The sequence below is a fragment of the Amblyomma maculatum genome, chromosome 8, assembly GCF_055883805.1.
Source record: "Amblyomma maculatum isolate TAMU_Amacu chromosome 8, ASM5588380v1, whole genome shotgun sequence".
NCBI classification, from domain to species: domain Eukaryota; kingdom Metazoa; phylum Arthropoda; class Arachnida; order Ixodida; family Ixodidae; genus Amblyomma; species Amblyomma maculatum.
Window position 1 is genome coordinate 92325413 of NC_139351.1, and position 20136 is coordinate 92345548.

Here is a 20136-nt window from a genome sequence, read left to right on the forward strand (position 1 = left end):
ATCAAGCCATTTAAGGTCCCGTTACCCGTACAGATATGGATTATATGTTGCATGATATGGCCAAATCTGAGCCATATAAGTGCACCATTTTGCACATATATGACCTTACCTGGCCTGATTTCTGATCTGATTGGCCCAGATAAGGTCTTATTTGCGGCCTTATATATTTGTATCTGGCTGCATATGTTCCATATCTGGAGCAGATATGGCATTTCCGTAAGCGTTTACGCCACAACTTTACCGTCCCGACCCGGCCCTCTTTCACAATATATATGTACAATCAGCCGCAAAGACTCTTTTTTAAACTTCACACATCAACCTTACCTGTCAAAATGTGGCTTCGTGCAAAAGGGACTTTTGTGCCCTGGTCAGTAGACTGTCGCCTGTGTCAGCAGCCAGCAACTATAGATGATTGCTTTGTGTACTGCCGGGATGCAGTGTTTTTTTGTGGGGACATTCTTCAATGGACTTTCAAAAAGGACATTGGTATTACTATAAGATTTTTGCCTACACTGGAAGCTTCTGGGGCGCCATGTGAACGCTTTGTGTTCATGGGAATTTTTAGCGTGTGGAAGAGCCGCATGACAGATCGCCACGCAGACCCAAAACGTTCATCGAAGTCTCTGTTCAGAGAACAATGTGTTATGGTGCGGGGGGTATATGCTGCGCAGGATCGACTTCCTGCCTGGTTACCTTTACTAGATGCATGTATATGTCTCCCGGAATTGTGATGTGTGGCCAAAGTGAGAGCTCAATGCTGGTGTAACTCTATATTGACAGGTTGCAGAATGCGACCTGATTAATTTGCTCGAAGTACTTCCGTGCCCCCAATAAAAGAAAACGAAAAAAAAAACTCGGGGCGTGGCACAGCGGTGAAGCGCTCGGCTGGGATAGATATACTGTACCTGGAGATCCAAGGAATACAAATACAAATACAAATAATTTAATTTGACATCAACACTGATTACACAGTACTCGTGATGCTGCAGGGTGCTAGCAAAAAGCCTTTGATGCTTGACAAAGGCTAGCATCCCGCTTACAGAGCAATACAACAGTGGACAAAAACGCAACAAAACAAGGAAAAGCCATTATAAATATACCGAAGGCTTTATATAATATAAAAGTACATTTTGATGATAGGACTAATATTGGGTGGTACACATCAACATTTGGCGGCCATAGTTCGTACGGGTATGGGGAATCTTCCAAGCCTGACTGCTTCGTGTGCCATACGTCTTTTCAACTGGAGTCAGGGTCGCAAGTGCATCGATTCCCGGATGGAGACAATTTTCCTTTTATCAGGAGGAGCCACACATCTTCTAAGCGTTGCTAGGCAAGGCTCGTTAAGCAACTCGCTGGCGCCGTGCGTGACGTCTCTCGGTTTGGCGCATACGCCGATTATGGCTTTTGCAGCATACGGCCCACGTGAAGCTTGGCTCCGACCCTCGTAGTGAAGTTTTTCGCTTCAGAAACCGGGCAGATGAAACCAGATGGGTTCAGCGCCACGCCCCGGATCGTCAAACGCTCTTCATAATTCCCCTTGTCTACCGGGAAAATAGCGAGATTCCGCGAGTGACCGATACTGCGCCTTTCTTTTCCTGGAGACGAATTATAGAACGCCGGTGAACTTTAATGCGTTCAATTGAAATACTGGTTGTGTTCGACAAGAGGCGCGCGATGTACAGTTACGACAGCTCATGACGTCACAAAGCGATTGATGCATATAGAGCTTATTCACTTGACCTGCACAATAGCTGGGACGAAATAGCGGAGGCTGTCAGAGTATCACAGCTGGAAATATTAAGCCTAAGGACCACGGGTAGAACTATACTCGAAATGGTAGGCCAGCAGAGAGGAGGGAGAGGAAGGAGAAGAACATAGGGAGGGAGGGAACATAGAGAGGAGGGAGAAGAGAGCAGAAGCACTAATCAGACGCTTCGATTTGATGGACAGCAAATCGGTTGCGCACGTGGACGCGGCAACTGGCAAAATAGGGGCGGCGGTCACCTCGGTGGTCGACGGCCGAGGTGCCTAGTGTCGGACGCCATCATTAGAAGCTGCAGTGAGTAAACGGCTGAAGAAGTCGCAATAGCACTTGCTTGCGTCGGAATGGAAGCCAAAATTTAATTAGCGATAGCGAAACGGCCATCTGGAATTTTTGAAAGGGAAGGGTATTGCCGGAGGCGGCAAGGATTCTGGCCAGTAGACGACTAAACAGGAAAATTAGCCTAATTTGGACCCCTTCACACGCGTCCGTTCCTGGCAATGAAGCGGCCCATGAGCAAGCCCGCGCTCTCTACTCCCGGGTCACTGTGGAGCCGCCCGACTGCCGGAACATGGACGAGCTTCTGCAAAATTATACGGAGATTCTCGAAAGTTACAGGTTAAGCAGGAAACTGGTGCAACCACCGGATAAAAGCCTAAGCTATAGGGAGGCAGTTGCATGGCGGCGCCTCCAAGCTGGGAACTTCGCAAACCCGGTTTGCGCATATTATGTCCAAATGGACGATAGAAAAAGCGATAAGTGCAAGCACTGTGGGGAGAGAGAGACCCTTGACCACATAATCTGCACTCCCCAGGGGCTAAAACAAATATAAACTGTAGAGAAGCCTGGGAAGCCCTGCTGCGGAGCGAAGTCCCTGCTTCACAACAACTATTGCCATCCGCCTGACAGAAGAAGCCGCGAAGAACCAATACATATTTGCCTGCTTCTGAACGCAGAGGTCCCGGCTCCCGTCCCTTAGGCCTGCGTGCCGGGGGCGGGGACTGTGGGCCTCCTTATCTGATGGAATAATAAAGTTATCACATGCATATACGAATCTGACCCTACCAGGCGTCCGATCCAGGCGTCCGTGCGCCCTTTCATTTGCTGCGTCCTCGAACACCGCACCTTACAGCAAACAGAAGCAAACCCAGATGTCTAGGAGGCGTTAGTAGAGCGGGCATCAGCGGCATTTGAAATTGATTTACAGGGTAGAAAACGCGCAGTATCTGTCACAATTCTCCGCGTACACATGTACCACGCCGTAAAGAAAGGAAAGAATGTGAAACAGTAGTCACCCTCTTTACTCGAAGCATCATTCACCGCCACATTAACAGCAAATACGTAGCAGAATGCGGCACTCAGGCTTTAGTCTTTCACCACTTAAGTCGCCAAAGTCTCTCATAATTTTTTTTCTTCTCTATTTTCTCCGCTGTACGTACGAGGCAGCGGAGGTGGCTCAGCTGCAGAGGCAGTAGCAGCCCATGTATTGTTGCGACTGTAGGAAGAAGAAAACAATTAGCCGACGATTACGTTACTTCCTAATGCCAAGTATGAGCGCAGCTCGTCACCTGTTACACCTTTTCGATAGATTAAGGCAAAGATTTCGAGCAAGACATGCATGTGCAATTACAAACAACTTTTTTTATGTTTCACACATATTCCTTCAAGCAACACTCCACTAAGAGTTCGCTGTTGTTGTTGCTGCTGTGGCTGTAGGAAGGACGAAAAGAAAATGCACGGGCATGCTACTGGCTTTGTAGCTGAGCCACCTTCGCTGCCTGTTTCTGTGTCTGTAGGAAGAAGGAAAAGAAAATGTATGGGCCTGCTACTGGCTCTGTAGCTGAGCCACATCAGCTTCCTCGTGCGGAAAGTAGAGAAGAAAGAAAAAGAAGAGGGAGAGAAAGATGCGCGCAACAGCCGTCGTCCGTCACCTAAAAGGTGGCAGGTGCAATGACGGCATACAGCAGATAAACATTCGTTGGCAGGCTAGCCCCCGCCGCAATCGGCGTTGACCTACCAGTCCCAGCCCCGTAGGGCCAGAAACAGCCACCCTTCACCACTTCTGCCTCCTCCGCTAGCTCTTGCGGACAGAAAAGAGAAAGTAGAGAAGAAAGAAAAAGAACAAGGAGAGAGAGAGAGAGAGAGAAATAACGTTTATTGCACCCGTCAAAAGGTTGGTGAGGATCCGAGGCGAAGCTCTGTCCCAACCATGTCCTCCCCCTCAGCCGTCGACCTCCCTTGGATCTGAGCAGTGGCCAGAGCAAGACGGATGACTTCTCGTTGCCCTTTTTCGTCCTGCTTGAGAAGTAGTGCCTCCCAGGACTCATGTGTTCTTTCAGGATCTCCAAATCTAGGACGCGTCCATATCATATGGATCATGTCCGCTATGCGATCGCAACGTTTGCACCTGGGGCTAAAAATTTCCGGGTGTCACTCGCTGTAAAGCTGGGGGTTCGGGAATACTCCAGTCTGTAGCTTACGCCACATAACCTCCTTGCATTTGGTGAGTTGCTTACACGCTTTTGGTAGTACTGATCTGCCTAATTTGTAATGATTTAGGATATCTTGGTAGGTGTTAAGGTCCTCGTCGAACTGCAGGGGCTCCTCATCGCGCAAGGGGTACGGGGTTGCGCATAAGTCGTCACTGGGATCCCGGAATGTAGCTAATCCTCGGGCCAGTACGTGCGCTTTCTCGTTCCCCCTCAACCCCTGGTGCGCCGGTGTCCAAATGAGCGCGACCTGCTCTGCCGGTGGTGGACCACTGGCCAACACTCTTGCTGCTATGGCCGAAATGCGGCCCGCGTCAAAGTTTCTAATCGCTGATTTCGAGTCTGTAACTATAATTTTGACCTGTTGTGTTAGAGCTAGCACGATGGCCACCTCTTCCGCCTCCGTTGTGGTCGAATTTCGGGTGCTCCGACCACAAGAATTGGGGGTCGGAAAGAAAGCGTACGACTACGTAAAAGACTTCTTGTCGGGTAGAACGATAAAGTTTCAGGACATTGAATCCTCCACCGTCAAACTAGGAAGCAGGGGTACGCCACAGGGTTCGGTGCTGTCCCCGTTCCTCTTTAATGTTGGCATGCGAAACCTCCCGGCAGAACTGAGGAAAGTGGAAAACTTGAAAGCATGTACGCGGACGACGTAAACCTGTGGGTCACCCAAGGGAGTGACGCGAGCATCGAGGAGCGCTTGCAAGCGGCGGTGGACACCGTGGTGTCCTAGGCGGCCGAAAGGGGCCTCTCGTGCTCTCCACAAAAATCGGAACTGTTTATCTACAGCCGCCCCGCCGGGGTGGCGCAGTGGTAAGACGCCCGAATACTGTGCCGGAGTTCTCGGGTTCGAACCCGACCTCGGCGGCTGCGTTTCGATGGAGGCGAAACGAAGTGGCGTCCGTGTGCTGTGCGATGTCAGCGCACGTTAAAGATCCCCAGGTGGTCGAAATTACTCCGTAGCCCTCCACTACGGCTCCCCTTTCTCTCTTTCCACTTGCACTCCCACCTTCCTCCCTTCCCTTACGGCGCGGTTCAGGTGTCCACAGAGCAAGTGTGACAGATACTGCGCCTTTCCCTTCCTGTGAACCAATCTCATCTCATCTCTCTCATCTACAACCCGAAAGCGCTCAGGTGTAAATGCCAGATAAACATCAGCGTAACAGTAGACGGCCAAATAGTGCCAAACGTCGAACAAATTAGGATCCTGGGGCTGTTTCTACAAGCAGATGGGTACAACGATACAACGGTAAAGAAACTGAACGCGTACGCCACGCAAGTCACGGGTCTGTTCAGGAGAATCGCACTCAAGGGTCGGGGCCTTAAGGAACGAAGCCTCCTGAAACTAATGCAGGCTTACATCACTAGCCGCATATGTTACGCCACACCATTCCTAAACATTAGATCAGACGAAAAGCAGAGAATAGACGCACTCATCAGACAATGCGCGAAGAGGGCTCTGGGACTACCCATCTCGACCTCGACTGAACGCCTCCTCGAAATGGGGGTGCACAACAATTGGACGGAACTAGCGGAGGCTGTGCGCATGGCGCAACTAGAAAGATTGAGCACAACCACCACGGGCAGAACCATCCCCGGCTGGGTGGGACTGTAGTCAGATAGAGGAACAAGCCACAAAGTAGACATTCCACGAAAGTGTCGCGAATACATAATAGTGCCCCCCCCTACCTAAAAACATGCACCCTATGCGTACAACAAGGAGAGGAGACAAAAGAGGGCCGAGACTCTCGCACAGAAAGCGGGGAAAATGAAGCCGGGGGAGGTCGCCTACGTAGACACGGCTAGCGGGAAGTCGGGGGCGGCGGTGGCCGCGGTCTTCAACGGCCGCGGCGTGCCCGCCGCCGCCGCGTCCGTTAGAAGCCGAAATGTAGACACGGCTGAAGAAGTTGCAATAGCGCTCGCTTGCGTTGGAACGGAAGCCAGCATAGTTATTAGTGACAGCAAAACAGCTGTCTGGAACTTTGGAAAAGGGAGGGTCTCGAAGGAGGCAGCCAAAATTTTAGAGAAAGGAAAACTTGAAAGAAAGATTCGAATTATTTGGACCCCCGCGCACGAGTCCGTCCCCGGCAACGAGGCGGCGCACGAGCTAGTCCGAGCTCTCTACTTCCGAGCAGCCGTAGAGCCGCCTGATTGCGATAGGATGGACGAGAGGCTGCAAACTTATAAGGAAATTTTAGAACACTACAGACTTAGCAGAAGGTCCCTGCCACGACCGGACCGAACGCTAACAAGGAGGCCGTCGCTTGGCGGCGCCTGCAAGCTGGGAGTTTCCCAAGTCCCGTCTGGCTTTTCCACACGCAAGTGGAGGAAAAGGCGGACGATAAATGCGAAACCTGCGGAGAAAGGGGTACTCTGGATCACATGATCTGGCAATGCCTTGATTTCCCTGGCGCCAAGGAAAACATAAATAGTAGAGAGGCCTGGGAACTGCTACTGCGGAGCGAGTCCCCCGCCAACCAGCAGCAAGCTATCTGCCTGGCGGCTGAAGCCGCGAAGAAACACTGTCGCTTCGCCTGTCTTTAGTCGCGAAGGCCCCGGCCTCCGTCCCATAGGCCTGCGTGCCGGGGGCGGGGAGTAGGGGGCCTCCTACATCGGTGGAAAAATAAAGTTCATAACAACATCACTCGGTTACAAGGCTAACGGCGAAGCGAAACGCAGGAATGGGCGCCAAAGTGCTGCGCTCTAAATATGCACGGACCTGCTACAGGCTATATATCTGAGCACAAAGGTGTCGAGCAGGGGAGGAGGGGGAGGTATGAGGAGGGAAAGAGAAAGGAGAGAGGGAGTCGGGGGGCGAGGAGAATTAAGGAACTCCAGCGAGGACCTTGTCCGATTTTACCTCCGACCTTCAACAAATGTCTGGTTACCTCAACTCTGACTCCAAATATGCGATTCTAAATTATTCCAACGGCTATATATCCCGCACCGCTGCTCGCATATTTCGCTTCTGGCAGCCCCAGCACCCTATAACCCTCATCTGGACGCCAGCCCATGCTGGCCTCCCTGACAACGAGGAGGTTAATTCTCTGGCTTGAGGTCTTACTTTCCGGGCTAGAGGAATGGAACCTTCTCTACAGGCCGAGGAGTGCACGAAAAGAATATACACCCCAAGCCCCCTCTCTCGACATAGCGCAGGCCGTACACTGGCGAAGCTTGCAGACTCGGACTGTTCCATAGCCTACACTACTACATGCCAGATACCCAGACCGGTTTTCCTCATCATTCCAACTTCGTGGCAAACCAGGACAATTCCTACACATTCTTCTTATATGCCCCACCTTTCCTCATCCCCCATCACCGACCTTAGCAGAGTCCTACTGGGAGTCTCTCATGAAGAGCACCTCAAGTCAAGACAAACAGAAGATCATTTCCAGTGCTATGAGGAGGATTGCTCTTCAACGACTTTCTCTTGCTTCATGTGAGTGTCTCCCATGTAGTAAGGGAGCACCCAAGTGCCATGCAGGTGGCTCCGCCCTTAATATTTAAATGGAAATAAAATGTTGCTACCACCACCAGCTCATCCTCCCCAGCTGCTTTACCCATTTTCATAGCTTCTAAGAGTCTTAATCTGGTTCTTTGTTACTAACGGAACATCTTATTGCTCATCCCTACTACAGCAAATTTCATTTTTGTCCCGACTGCTGCGGCAACTGTACAGGTCAATATAGAACTCGGGCACCTTGATTATCTTGTCCCTGTTAGTAATGCCATTGCCCCCCTTTCCTTCAGTGTATAGAATATTTTTCTATATCTAATTTCCTTTACTCAACTTTCAGGCTACGGACGTTTAGAGCATGCTCGATTTTCCCTATGTTATACTTCCTTATGTCAGCCACCTCGCGCTTTTTGACAAGCTTTGTGTCTCTACCACTCGTATCCTGTCTGGCGAGTCTTTCAGCTCCTTAGTTTGCCGGTATCCTTTCTAACAAGCCTACCGCTTACTTCTCGGGACTTGTGCGTCTCTAATGCCGTCCCCGACTTTCCGCGGGACTTCGGTGACACCCTATTGGTGGAGATAGCCGATGCCCGGCCGCACGAGTAGGCGTCGTCCAGCTGCGGTGGTCGAGTCTTCCTTGCTGCGATATGCGCTGTTCTGTAATTTTGTCCAGCGTGTTGTGGATGCCTAAATGCTGATGTGTTAGTCAAGTTCACGAGTCCTGTAAGGCTCTCCTCCCTCATGCTGTTTCTCCTGATAGCCTTACAATTTTTTCTTAAAACGATAGGCTGAATGAATAGTGACGTTCATTGTTATACTTCGTACCTCATTACTTGCTGGAAAAATGGCGGATGACTAGAAGATAGCCAGAGCTGCGCCAGCCTACATTTCGTTCATTACTTCTCTCCTCTCTCTCGATGCTATAGTTCTTGATTTTAGCGAAACTTTCGATACTGTTTTTGTGACTCTAGGAGGATGGAAAAGAAAGTGCACAGGCCTGCTACTGGCTCTGTAGTGGAGCCACGTCCGCTGCCTCGTGCGGACTGGAGAAAATAGAGAAAAAAGCACTGCAGTGCCTGATGAGCTCGGCCGTTCACAATGGAGTCTCTACAGCCTGCGAATCATTAAGCAGACGCTATAGACCAATAATGCTCATTGCTCATGCGAACTTATTCTGGTACACTTGACTCAGCGCGGGCACGCGAACAGCCATGCAGCATCATTGGTTACGTACCCTCTCTGCGGTGGCCCGCTCTTCATTGTGTTTTGTTGAGTGGAGTTAGATTCGCTTGTATCTTCGTTTCCTCATTCAGGGAAACTTAAGCAACGCTGTATTCATGCCATTCAGCCCTGGAAGTATTTCCAGAGGCCGTTTGAGCAGGCTTGGTGCTTCATTTATAGGGTCATTCATAATATTCATGCTTCATTCTTAGGGTCATAGAAAATACTTCCCACAAAAAGCCATAACTGTTCTCGCGCGTTGACACGAGGTTTTCATTTTCATGCACTGTTTATTCGTGGTATCTAACGTTTTCGATGCGAAACCTTTAAAGGCGGAAATTTCGAGCATAACAGAAAAAGGCATATTTATTTTGATTCGCACAATTCCAACTGCGGACAGGCGGATCCGGAAAACCGAAGCAAGCAGCACACTTCTCGCATTGAGATGCAAGACAAGAATATGTTCCAGATCCGAACATGCGTGGTTGTCTACATCCTCCTTGACATGAAGAATGCGCAGCACTTTGTTTGCAGTTAAGAAGGTTACTTGCGTTGACATGACACTGCACACCCAGATTATGCTGGGCTGGACCATCAGCAACAAGAGCCTGACGTGTATGGAAACGAAGGCTGCCATCCAAATGCACTGCAATTTGGGTGGAGAAGCTTCGGCTGTGAAGATCTCGCGGCAAAGCGTGATGTGCATCAGGCAAGAAACCTCACATGACTGCCATCAGAAGGGACTGTCGGCTGGTGGCTTTGTGGCTAGTTTGAACAAGCACCTCACCCGATGGTGCTGACGTGTGTGCTTCCAAAAGACGCACCAGGAGCTGGGCAGTGGGCTGCCGACCCACCTGGCATTGTCCCTGTACCAGCACCAGAAAGAGAACAATGCAATTCCAGATTCATATTCTTTTTTCCGCGAAAGTACATCGGATATGGCAAACTGCTGCAGGTGCAGGTGTGGCAGCTTGGCCACCTCCAGAGACTGCTGACGGAGATGTTTCCAGGAAGAGCACCTCGGCTTGCATTTGTTGTTGTGACCACTAAATTTATGGAGATGAAATTTGCTTCTCTAGGTGGTGGCCCACCTGCGAATGAAAATAGAAATACGCATAACACGACATAATTAATGCGTAGCCAGAGCCTTTAAAGAAGATCAAATACACTGTTTGCCTTCAAACATTTACAATGGGTAGTCTCAACACGCAGGGTCTCAAAAGCGCGCAGGTTGTAAGCAAGACCACTTGCTTCAAGTGAAGAGAATTCGGCGAAGGCTTAGGCGACAAAGCCAATTTGGTCTCCAAAACACTGTTCGATGCAAGAAAAACATGTTTCATGCTAACCCAATGCCGGCTCCCTTTTCGGCACAAGCTGTTTCAGTAGCTTTGTACGCTTAACCGCTGAACACAGATTAGAACGCGTTCAGTCGTATCAAGTGAAAATGACGGAAGTCTCACGCAACGCCTGGAGAGCACAAAGGACCGCATCCGAAACAGGCTCAGACACGTGGCTGTCAAGATGAATATGTACAGTCTTGGTCAAAAGTCCTGAAGCCAAAGGATTTCGTCTAAGCCGCAAAATGAAGTAGTTATGGCATCAATAAAGACTATACGACCATGAAATGCTCTCAGACTGTTTCTTACTGCGGTAAGAAATCATTTCCTAGCATTTTAAATGCCATTTGGCTTTTAGTGATGGCGTGACGACTCCATTTCGCTGCTAACACGAAATTTCTTTGGCTTCAGGACTTCTTATCTTGACTGTAAATAGCATACGAAACTTTCTCAGTTATGCCAAAGGGTGGTTTCTTTCCCCTAGGTGAAGTGCCAACCTCCTGGCCTAAAGGGCGAATCGGGATAAACGGTAAGGCAGAGGTCATTACCTCATGGAAGGCAAGAGATGGCACTGGCACTTCTTGCCAGCTTCCGGCAATTGGGAGAGCGTTTCACTTAAATTTCCGTGTTTCGCTCGGGAGCGTCCCGGCCTGCGGGAGGGAGATACCTGAAGACCGAAAGAGAAACAAAAAGAAACAAAGGCAAAAAAATAAACACTTCACCCGCAGTAAAAAGGCAAGGCTTAGGACTGAAAATAACGTAGGTTAGCCTGTGACGGTAGATTTCCCTAGCCAAGACACGAAGGGTACATTTAACTCATAGCAGGCAACTTTGTAAACAGGACAAAAAAACAGATATTAAACGCAGCTCTCCCATATTAATCTGTTTCAACACACAAACTGCGATAATATGGCACTGTCTGCTTTAATTTATTTATTCATGCATGTCTACAAACAGTATACGTATACAGGCCAAAGCAGGGTGAGTGAAAAAATAAATATACAACAGCACAAAATACCCCGGCATGAAGATGTGTGATAAAGTACATTTCAGACGGTAACTGTGGCTATCATGCGCCAACCGCAAGGTTAGACGATCAAGTGGCTACAGTAATGATGCTCAGATTTGGTTTAAAACATTGGCTTCCTTTAAAAATCCGTAAACAAGTGAAAAATCAACAAGTGCTTCTTGGCCTAAAAGCAATGCGGGATGAAATGGGATGTGTTCTTTGTAAAATACAGTAAAATATTTTTTCCTGTGCTCCTCGAGTTGTGAGCATGAGATTAAAATATGATTTACTGTTAGCTCATGTCCACACATTTCACATAGAGGCTTGCCTTTTTCCGTTAGTAGGAAGCTATGTGTTGTGTGTATGGCCTATGCGCAGACGACATAAAATTACCTCAATGAAACGTTTCTGATGTTCACATGATTGCCATTCTCCTAGTATGGGCTTTATGGAGTGAAGCTTGTTCTCTGCTTCGCTTTCCCAATCAGCCTGCCATTTATCTCGTAATTTCGTACGTACTAACTTCATTCCGTCTCTGTGTGGCATGTTGATTTGCTTTATTTGTAAATTTTTCGCACTTGCTGCGCATATATCTGCTCGTTCATTACCCTTTATCCCAACATGACTGGGTACCCAGCAGAATTTGATAGTACGTTTTCTTCTTGTGATATTTACTATGTTGTGTATAATGTTTCCTATCAGTGGTTAAACAGCATTTTTGGAGTTTATTGCACTGATGACGCTTAATGAATCTGTGTAGATGATGCTGTTTTTGATGTTCTTATCCAATATTAACTTTGTCAGGGAAAAAAAAGTTGGACAACTTTGTTCGTGCGAAACACGGGTCAGTGAATTAAGACGATGGTGACGAGCACTCCTCGACGCTGAAAGCGTGGAATATCGAGGGAGGGTTCACTGATGGATGCTGATTTCAAAGCAAAGAAAATATTGCAGAAATAAATTTTCAATGTTCTTCGAGACACTGAATGCCATTAACCTAGTATTGTATGTGCAGTGAGCCGTAAGGAGAAGAGTTGGAATACACCTTACCGTTTTCCTTTGGACCTTCTTGGGTAACGTTTTCGCTTAGACGACGGGCGCCACGTAACTCATGCATATTCAAGCTTCGATCTATTTATAGAACAGTAAGCAAGTAGGATTGACTAGGGGTTGAATTTTTTGTGTGGAAGAAAAATACGGTTTACAGAGCGCGAAAGAGAACATTCATATGCACATTCCATGACACATTATGTGCGAAGCGCCTCCCCTAAGCAGTTATGTTCAGTCTCTTTCATCACCAACCTAGCTTGTACGTAAAGGAAAGCTGATGTGTTTAACAAGGGAATGAACGAAAGACTCCCTGATTATTCATCATTTCTTAGACCGCTGAAAACGCTAACCTGACAGCAGTAAGGCCATTTTAAATCATCAGTAGCAGCGATTCCTTGAACAAGCACACAGTCCAAGCAAAGAGCCTAGTTATTACGTTAGGTATATTCAGTCGTAATGCGTTGATATAAATACAAACAATAATAACGGAAAGAATGACTATATTCGAGAGCATCGAAGTTCGAATTGACCTATTTGCAGTAAATAACTTTGCTGTAATCAACTTTCCAGAGACAGGGTGGACATTTTGGCAAGTCGCCACTGATTCACGGAGCAAGAGTAACCGCAAACCAACGATGACAGACAGATTTTCAAAACACATCACGAGCCCTAGTCGTGTGTAGTGCTGGTGGTGTGTTCTTTATACTTTGCCCATCGTCCTCGGTTTGCACTGTCTCTTACATCATTGATCAACCTTCCGCTCTTCGAACGCCAAGGACACCGCCGGTTGATTCAAATGTGAGAGATCAGAATACATTTGATAATAAGTACCAAAAGTGTCGATTTCAAAAAATTTTAAAAGATTTATTGGTATGTACATGAAGTGCATGGGAGTGGTTCTTAAGAATTATGTGCCCATTGTTGGCCTTGGCCTCCCTGAATGACATCCCAGGGGGCTTACTATACGGCGCTGTAGTGTAGCGGCGGCGTATTGTAAAGAGTTCGTAGTCACTATTATGGTCCGCAGCGCACCGCTCCAAACGTGTTTTTCAAAAGCTTACACCGGAAATGGTCATGTCAAAGTGCGAATAATCTGCCCGGCCACCAGCATAAAATGATGCAGACATACAATACCTCTCAAGGCGACTAAACAGAGCAGGGATCCTACGTCTTCGGAGCGGACGTCATGTAACAAAGTGAAGCTGTAGAAGCAACTACCTGCTCTCATACTCGGGCTTCACCAGTGGCCCTGTTGTCCCGCGTCTTCCACACTATAGCGGAGGTGCAATTCGCTCCTCTCGGGCACCTGCAATAAATGATTTTCTGAACAAACACTATTCTTAATTCCCTTAGTGTTTCTACATGATATTTAGAGGATTTAAAACTGCGCAACTTTCGGTCTGACACAATTTAAGGTATGTAAAGTATTACTGTTTAAGGTCGCAGTTACTGCTTTGTAGGCGGCCATAACGTGTCCAACACCTCGTAACAGATCTCTCTTACCATCTACTCAAATAGTGACACTATTGGGTCATTGGAGGTTAATGAGGTAAATGGGATGAAACCTGGCCACGCCTAGCTTTTTGAAATGCCAGGTTGAAATATGCGATATCTCACTCAGTGCTATATCGCGACAATGAGCAATACTTCATAACAGGGATATATGGTTGCCGGGAACCAAAAAAAAAAGAAGAATAAAGCAAGAAAACAAGTATGAAGAAATTGGTCCTTGTTCTGTATCCGCTTTCTTTGGTTCTAGTGGTCTTGCAGCATGCAGCAGAACGCAATTGAATGCATTGACCAGCAATGCGAAATTTCCCGTCACGCCATCGAAAAAGCGTTTCATAGACACTGGAACAAAGTCAAATAGATGTCGAAGCATACGAATCCGGAATGTGGGTGTCCAAGCAGGAGTCACCTTCTGTTCTACGGTCCATGTGCCCGAAGAAAAAAGACAAATTATAATTCTCAGTTACCAACACACCTCGGAGTCGCGTAGTAAGACAACGTACGGCTTCCAAAAAAGGGACAAGTAAGACTATGCTGTCGCAGTTATAAATCATTTACATTCGGTTTGTGGGCATGAAGTGAAGCGATGAGGGGTATAGCCTCGCAGGTTTTCATGCAAACAATTTTAGAGCATCTGGCATCAACGGTGATTTATGCATTCACTATACCTCGATTAGGTAATGCTATCTGCTGCCCCTACCTTGCGAAAAAATTGTATGAGGCAATAACCTCACATTTTCTCACAAAGTCTCACTCAATTCACGTAAGATATCACGTACAAGTCGCATATAATTGCGTATGATCTCATAGTTTCTTGTAAATTAACATAAATTATGGATAAGATGCCCCACTATTGGGCCGGAGTTCCCGGGTTCGAACTTGAACGGAAAACGTCTTAATACTCCGATAACATCGAGGTTCTCAAAACTAAAAATAATTCAAATCGATACGGAGAGGTCACGTATGGCTCGCCTGACCGCCCGCGGTATTCGATCACAACTCCAATATCCCTTAAACACTTTGAAGCACACCAGCTACATCGGCGAAAACCACTGTCAAGCGCTTGGTAAGCTTTTTGTCCCCTCAAGAGGGCCGCCTCAGGCTTTACGCTAGTCACTTGGCCGGTATAAGCGACAGTACAGGCGACACTCCAGCAGTTCATTTTTTTGTAACCTAGTTGACTTGATCCTAACAGCACCCAATCGAAGAAAACTACAGAACTGTGTCAGAATTACGACAAAATATTCTGTAGTTCTGTCGTAACCATCAGATTTTTCTGTAGTTCTGTAGTACTTTTCTGTAGTTCTGTTGTTTTTCTGTAGTATATTTGTGTTGTCTGTAGTTCCGCAGCTCTTTATGTTGTAACTACAGAACATTCTGATGTTACTACAGAATGTTCTGTCGTCACAACAGGTTTCCCGTCAAAAACCGCACAGGAAACCTGTCGTAACATCAGAAAATTTTCTGTAATTTTTTCCGATTGGGCAGCGGCTTTGTTTCGATGCATACAAACCGGTGAGACTCCCGTATGCTTTGCAATGTCAGCCAGGTGGCGGCACGCTTTAGTTGCCAGAGAGAAAGTGGGACCGATACTGCACCTCTCCTTCCTATAAACCATAGTGTTAGAGGTCATTTCCAAGCCTGATTTGACCTCCAGCTCTGCACTTCGCAATGGTTTATAGGAAGGAAGGCGTAGTACTTGTCACCTTTTTGTTTTGTGTGGGGACCTGATCCCCACCATGGAAGGTGATTTTGAGGCCTGACTTAACCAGTGATGCATGCGTAAAGTGGAAAGTTACCTGTGACAGAATGGTTTATAGGAAGGAAAGGCGCAATGTCTGTCGCACTTTATTGTGGACACCAGACACGCTCCATAGAGGTCATTTCCGAGTGTTATTTCACCTGCAGGTTAGCATGCGAGGTGTGTAGCTGTACTCCAGAACTCACATAACCTTTTTTGAGGCGATAGCTTTTAATGGCTCATGGCTCGCCAGCGTGTCTGTGCGTTATCAGCAAGCGTCCACGCAAAATTCCCCAATTCACTTGTCAATCATTCTGATGATGTCATCAGAAAATTAAAAATCCTAACGAAGGAAGGCCTCCTCCACCAGCCAATTATCGTCAAAAAAAGCTTCTTTTCTTCCTAGTTATTAGAGTGTGTCCTGAATACATCGTTAAAGCAATTGGTCACGTTATTAAATCACCCTTTTCCTAATCACTCCTGTCCAAAGGCTATCTTGTCATCATAATGTCATGGGTCCCCAATCTCCAATAGTAAAATGATGCATTGCTCCCGCCCCTCAAGATCTCTACCCGGGCGTCTATTAAACTTGCTTGCATCTCACGAATGTACATATCGCGCTCATTCTTCGTCTTCTAACCCTGATGGTTCGCGGTAGCCAAGAACTTTCCCAGCGCCTTACGATGACGCCACAATGACGGTGACGTAACAAAGGAACTTCGCAGCCGTTTGATATGGTCGAACATTGCACCATAAAACACTGGATACCTTAAGCTTCACCTTAAGTGCCAGGGACAGGTCAGTGCTCTACAAAGCACGCAGACGCACTAAGAGATTTACGGACACCCAACCAAAGCAATCGTGTGTCCACTGAGATGCGCAGGGCCATGCAAAAGGCAAAGATGCCAAAACTGTATGTAACCTGCTTTCGAACTGAGGCTTCTCTGCCGTCCAGGTACTGTCCGCACCACAGCGCAAACGCAAGTCTCTTCTCGAGGCCACCTGCATTGAAAAATTCTGGTGAGAGCCCAAACCATTCCAAGTTACTTAAAGCGCCTTCTTGGGAAGCTCCGCCGTGTATAAGCACGTCAATTTGATTCGGGCTGTATTTAAAATGATAAAAATATTAATCGTAAAGGCAGAAATTTCGGATGCCAAATTTTGGGAGTTTCACCCTTAAGAAAAAGCATATGTTGTTATCAAAAAAGGAAGTAAAGCGATCTTATGAATCAAGTAAGGACCACCTAAAATGCGGGCACTTATGAGCGCTTCTACCGGACACCTTTCCTCTGGTGTGCCCTTTCCAACCTCGGCTTGAAGTCACCCCAAATAGTAATATCTGATATTCTGTACAAAGAACCTTCTCTAGCCTCGTTCTTAATTGGACTGTTTTGAAGCAGAAAAAAATAATGTTGCGCAAGGCATCAACGAATCTGAGGTCTATCATATCAGAGCTGTCTTTGGATTGAAGCAACAGGCAGTACAGTACAAGTTTTCTCCCTATTCGAATATACTATAGCTGTGTTTCAGCGTAAAAATGCGCAAGGATAAAGTAAGGGAAACGCACAGAATTTAGCAAACACGGGATACAAATACAATGGCTACATGGTCGTTGTGCTCCGAGTATAAAATACAAATTTGAAGGTCGACTGCGAATTTGCACTTCTCTTTGATGGTATGAACAGCTTGTGCTAGTGCGATTGAGCGCACATTCCGAATTTGCAGCTCTGTCATGATTAGAATCACTGTGAACACAGTAAAACCCGGTAATGTGGGCCGACTCTTCGTACCATCCCCAAATTTGTATGCAGTTCGGGCAAGGCCATAAACGGCTTGTTTATTTCCGGGAACAACCTCACCAGGCTAATTAAAAAGCTGGCCAGAATGAATTAGTCATGAAATAGGCACCGTATATACGGAAGATAGCAATCTAAGCCAGCTTGTGAAAAATTACGAAAAATGCCAAGACTAATAGACCTCTTGGAATGCGCCTTGCTCAGCTCGCAAGATATTTCTCGAGCAAGGCGCTACGTGATTTGCCTTCGCGTCTCACAACCCATTGACAGAATAATAATCATTGTCATATGCGTGTCAGCACGCACTGAAGGGCAAACCTCTTTCCCATACCCCAAAAATTGACCCGGTAATGTGCAAATACGTACCTGGTTCCCCCAAATTCATAATCTCATCTGCCCACCTAAATGTTTGCAGGCCCCTGCTAATCCAGCCATAACACTGTTACCCAACGTATTCTTGTATTCTTTCCATTTGAGGGATACTGGTAAGCGGTCATTCATGATCTGAGCCCGCCTGCCAAGTACAGCTCATCTCAGCATAGTTCTCCTAGTCATTTACGTAAAGCTGCCTAAACCGTCGAAGGTACAAACTGTCAGAGAACTGCATCAACAGATCTCCATAACGTTCTCATCATGAACAGCTGTGGATATCCACCAGCCGCAAAGGTTGCCCTCAAAACAGCAAGAACATCCCATTCTCAAATGCACCCACACATCAGCCAATGAGGATCATCTGGCCCAAGACTGCCTGGAACTCATCGCCACATTTTTGGCGCATTGTGGAGAGACAGGGATAAACCTCCAGTCTACCCCACGCATATCTCGCACAAAGCGGTCATTTAGCAGACCTGTAGGCAAAGGTATAGTGGACAAGCAACAACCAGACCCAAGAGGTCTCGCAGGACTATTATTTAAATAAGCAATCATGGCTACCTGATCAGGTGAGCTGCTTGGTGGACAGCAACAGGTAGCCCCGCCGAATAGCTTTCGTAGGCGCTGCACTGATTCAACTTGCGGTTTGCATTGGCTGCGTACATAGAACACAAAATGTCCAATGTAACCTCGGTTGTAGTGCAATCGCTGAGACAAAAATAAACTTCAATACAAAGCGCTAAGATAGCAGAGACCAGAAAACATTAACGAACACTGCCACAGAAAGAAATTTTATAGCTTTATTTGCCGAAACGTTATGCGCAAATAACGAATTTCTGTTGCAGTGCGAGGTACTGCTGCGTTCTAGCCATGCATTATACCTGGTATGCAAAAAACTTCGTATTAGTAAGAACAGTTGTCATATGTTCGCAGCAAATGATTGTAACCGATGTGAAAGTATGATCGCTAGCAAATACTGAAAATGAAAAACAAAATTCAGGTTTGCGGGCACAGTAAGAAACGAGTTACTTATGAAGGCTTGATATGTACGTCTGTTTTTTTTTATTTCAGTGACGCCTGTGTTACACATATCTCTAAATAATTGCACATGGCAGAAAAGAGGCCAAAGTAGGAACGTCAGGATCCAACCGGATAAATTATCTCGGTCCTAATGCCGCCTTAAAAATTACACGCGGTGTTGCTGCAAAAGGCTTCTTCGTTTGCGGGCCAAAGTCCTTTTTTATTATTGCCATTTGCCAGTGGTGACAATTCAACCATGTAAAGTAGTCTCATGACATCACTAAACCCACGGACCAATCAATAGTCGGACATGCCACCTGCCAACTGCCAGAACACCTGCTAGCTCGCCCATAAAAATCATTACTATTCCACAAATTAATGACATTGCGTCCCTAATCAGGGCTCATTGGCAGGTTCGACAAGTGACAACAAGGTGTCAAAATCTCTTGGCCTCGAACACACATGCACAATCGCGTAAACTGTCGCATTGGAGGCCCCTGCAGGATTAGATGTTAGCCTGATTCGCCTTTGGATGTTAAACCGAGCAAATCAAGCCAAACCAGGATTAGATGCCACAGACACACCTCAGTTTATTTATGGTCGATGCAGGCAAGTTTTTGCTTATTTAGGGAAAATATCAACGAATAAAAAATGTCTGCATATTCCAATCCAAAACAGTGATCGCTGTCTGGATTAAATACAATCATGATCTTAGCAAGCGCCCGAATACTATATAATAATTTCACGGTGAGGGGAAAACTTTTAGAAGGCTCCTTACCACAGGGGCGATTCCTCAAGACCAGTACTGTACGTGCGCCTACTTAAGCGCTCCTTATTTACGGGGATTTCAAAATTACGCGAAGGAGGACGTGCCCCTCTTAAGACATCGTAATTGAAGTAAAAGACCCCTATAACTTGGCCCTAGTCAGAAGACCGACGCCCTGGTACATGTTTATTACTGAAAGTCTTATAGGCTGAATCTGTGCCTACGTTTGCGGAATAACAGCTTGTGAAGGTAGCTTAGGACAAATTGCTTTTAATGCATTCGCTTGTGCTCTGTACACATTATCCCACCTTATTGGCAGCCATGCAGTTTTTCTCCGTTCCTGAATATGGAAAATGCCACACTCTAAGAAGGAAGGACCACTTTTGGTGTCGCCCACCTGCTCACGTCCCACAATGTGCGCTAAGCCTCCCACATGATACTACCTATCTAAGGGAAGTTGCGGTTTGGATGATTCTGGTTAGGGGCAATATTATTCCAATCCACGGCTGATCCAGTTATTGAATTTCATCAGTATTGTCAGCAATTTTCTGAATAGTGATGCCGATATTCTCCTTCTGCTGTAGATTTGCCTGGCATTCAA

The 20136-nt window shown here is 46.8% G+C and overlaps 1 long non-coding RNA gene across 1 annotated transcript; it reads right to left on the reverse strand.

The window, feature by feature from the left end:
• Positions 1-9738: 9738 nt before the first annotated feature.
• Positions 9739-13765, reverse strand: LOC146181812 (uncharacterized). The gene is made up of 3 exons (XR_014700023.1): positions 13550-13765; positions 10821-10939; positions 9739-10026 (listed from the first exon to the last, which is right to left on the reverse strand). It is a non-coding gene; the product is annotated as an uncharacterized LOC146181812 (long non-coding RNA).
• Between the last annotated feature and the right edge of the window lie 6371 nt (positions 13766-20136).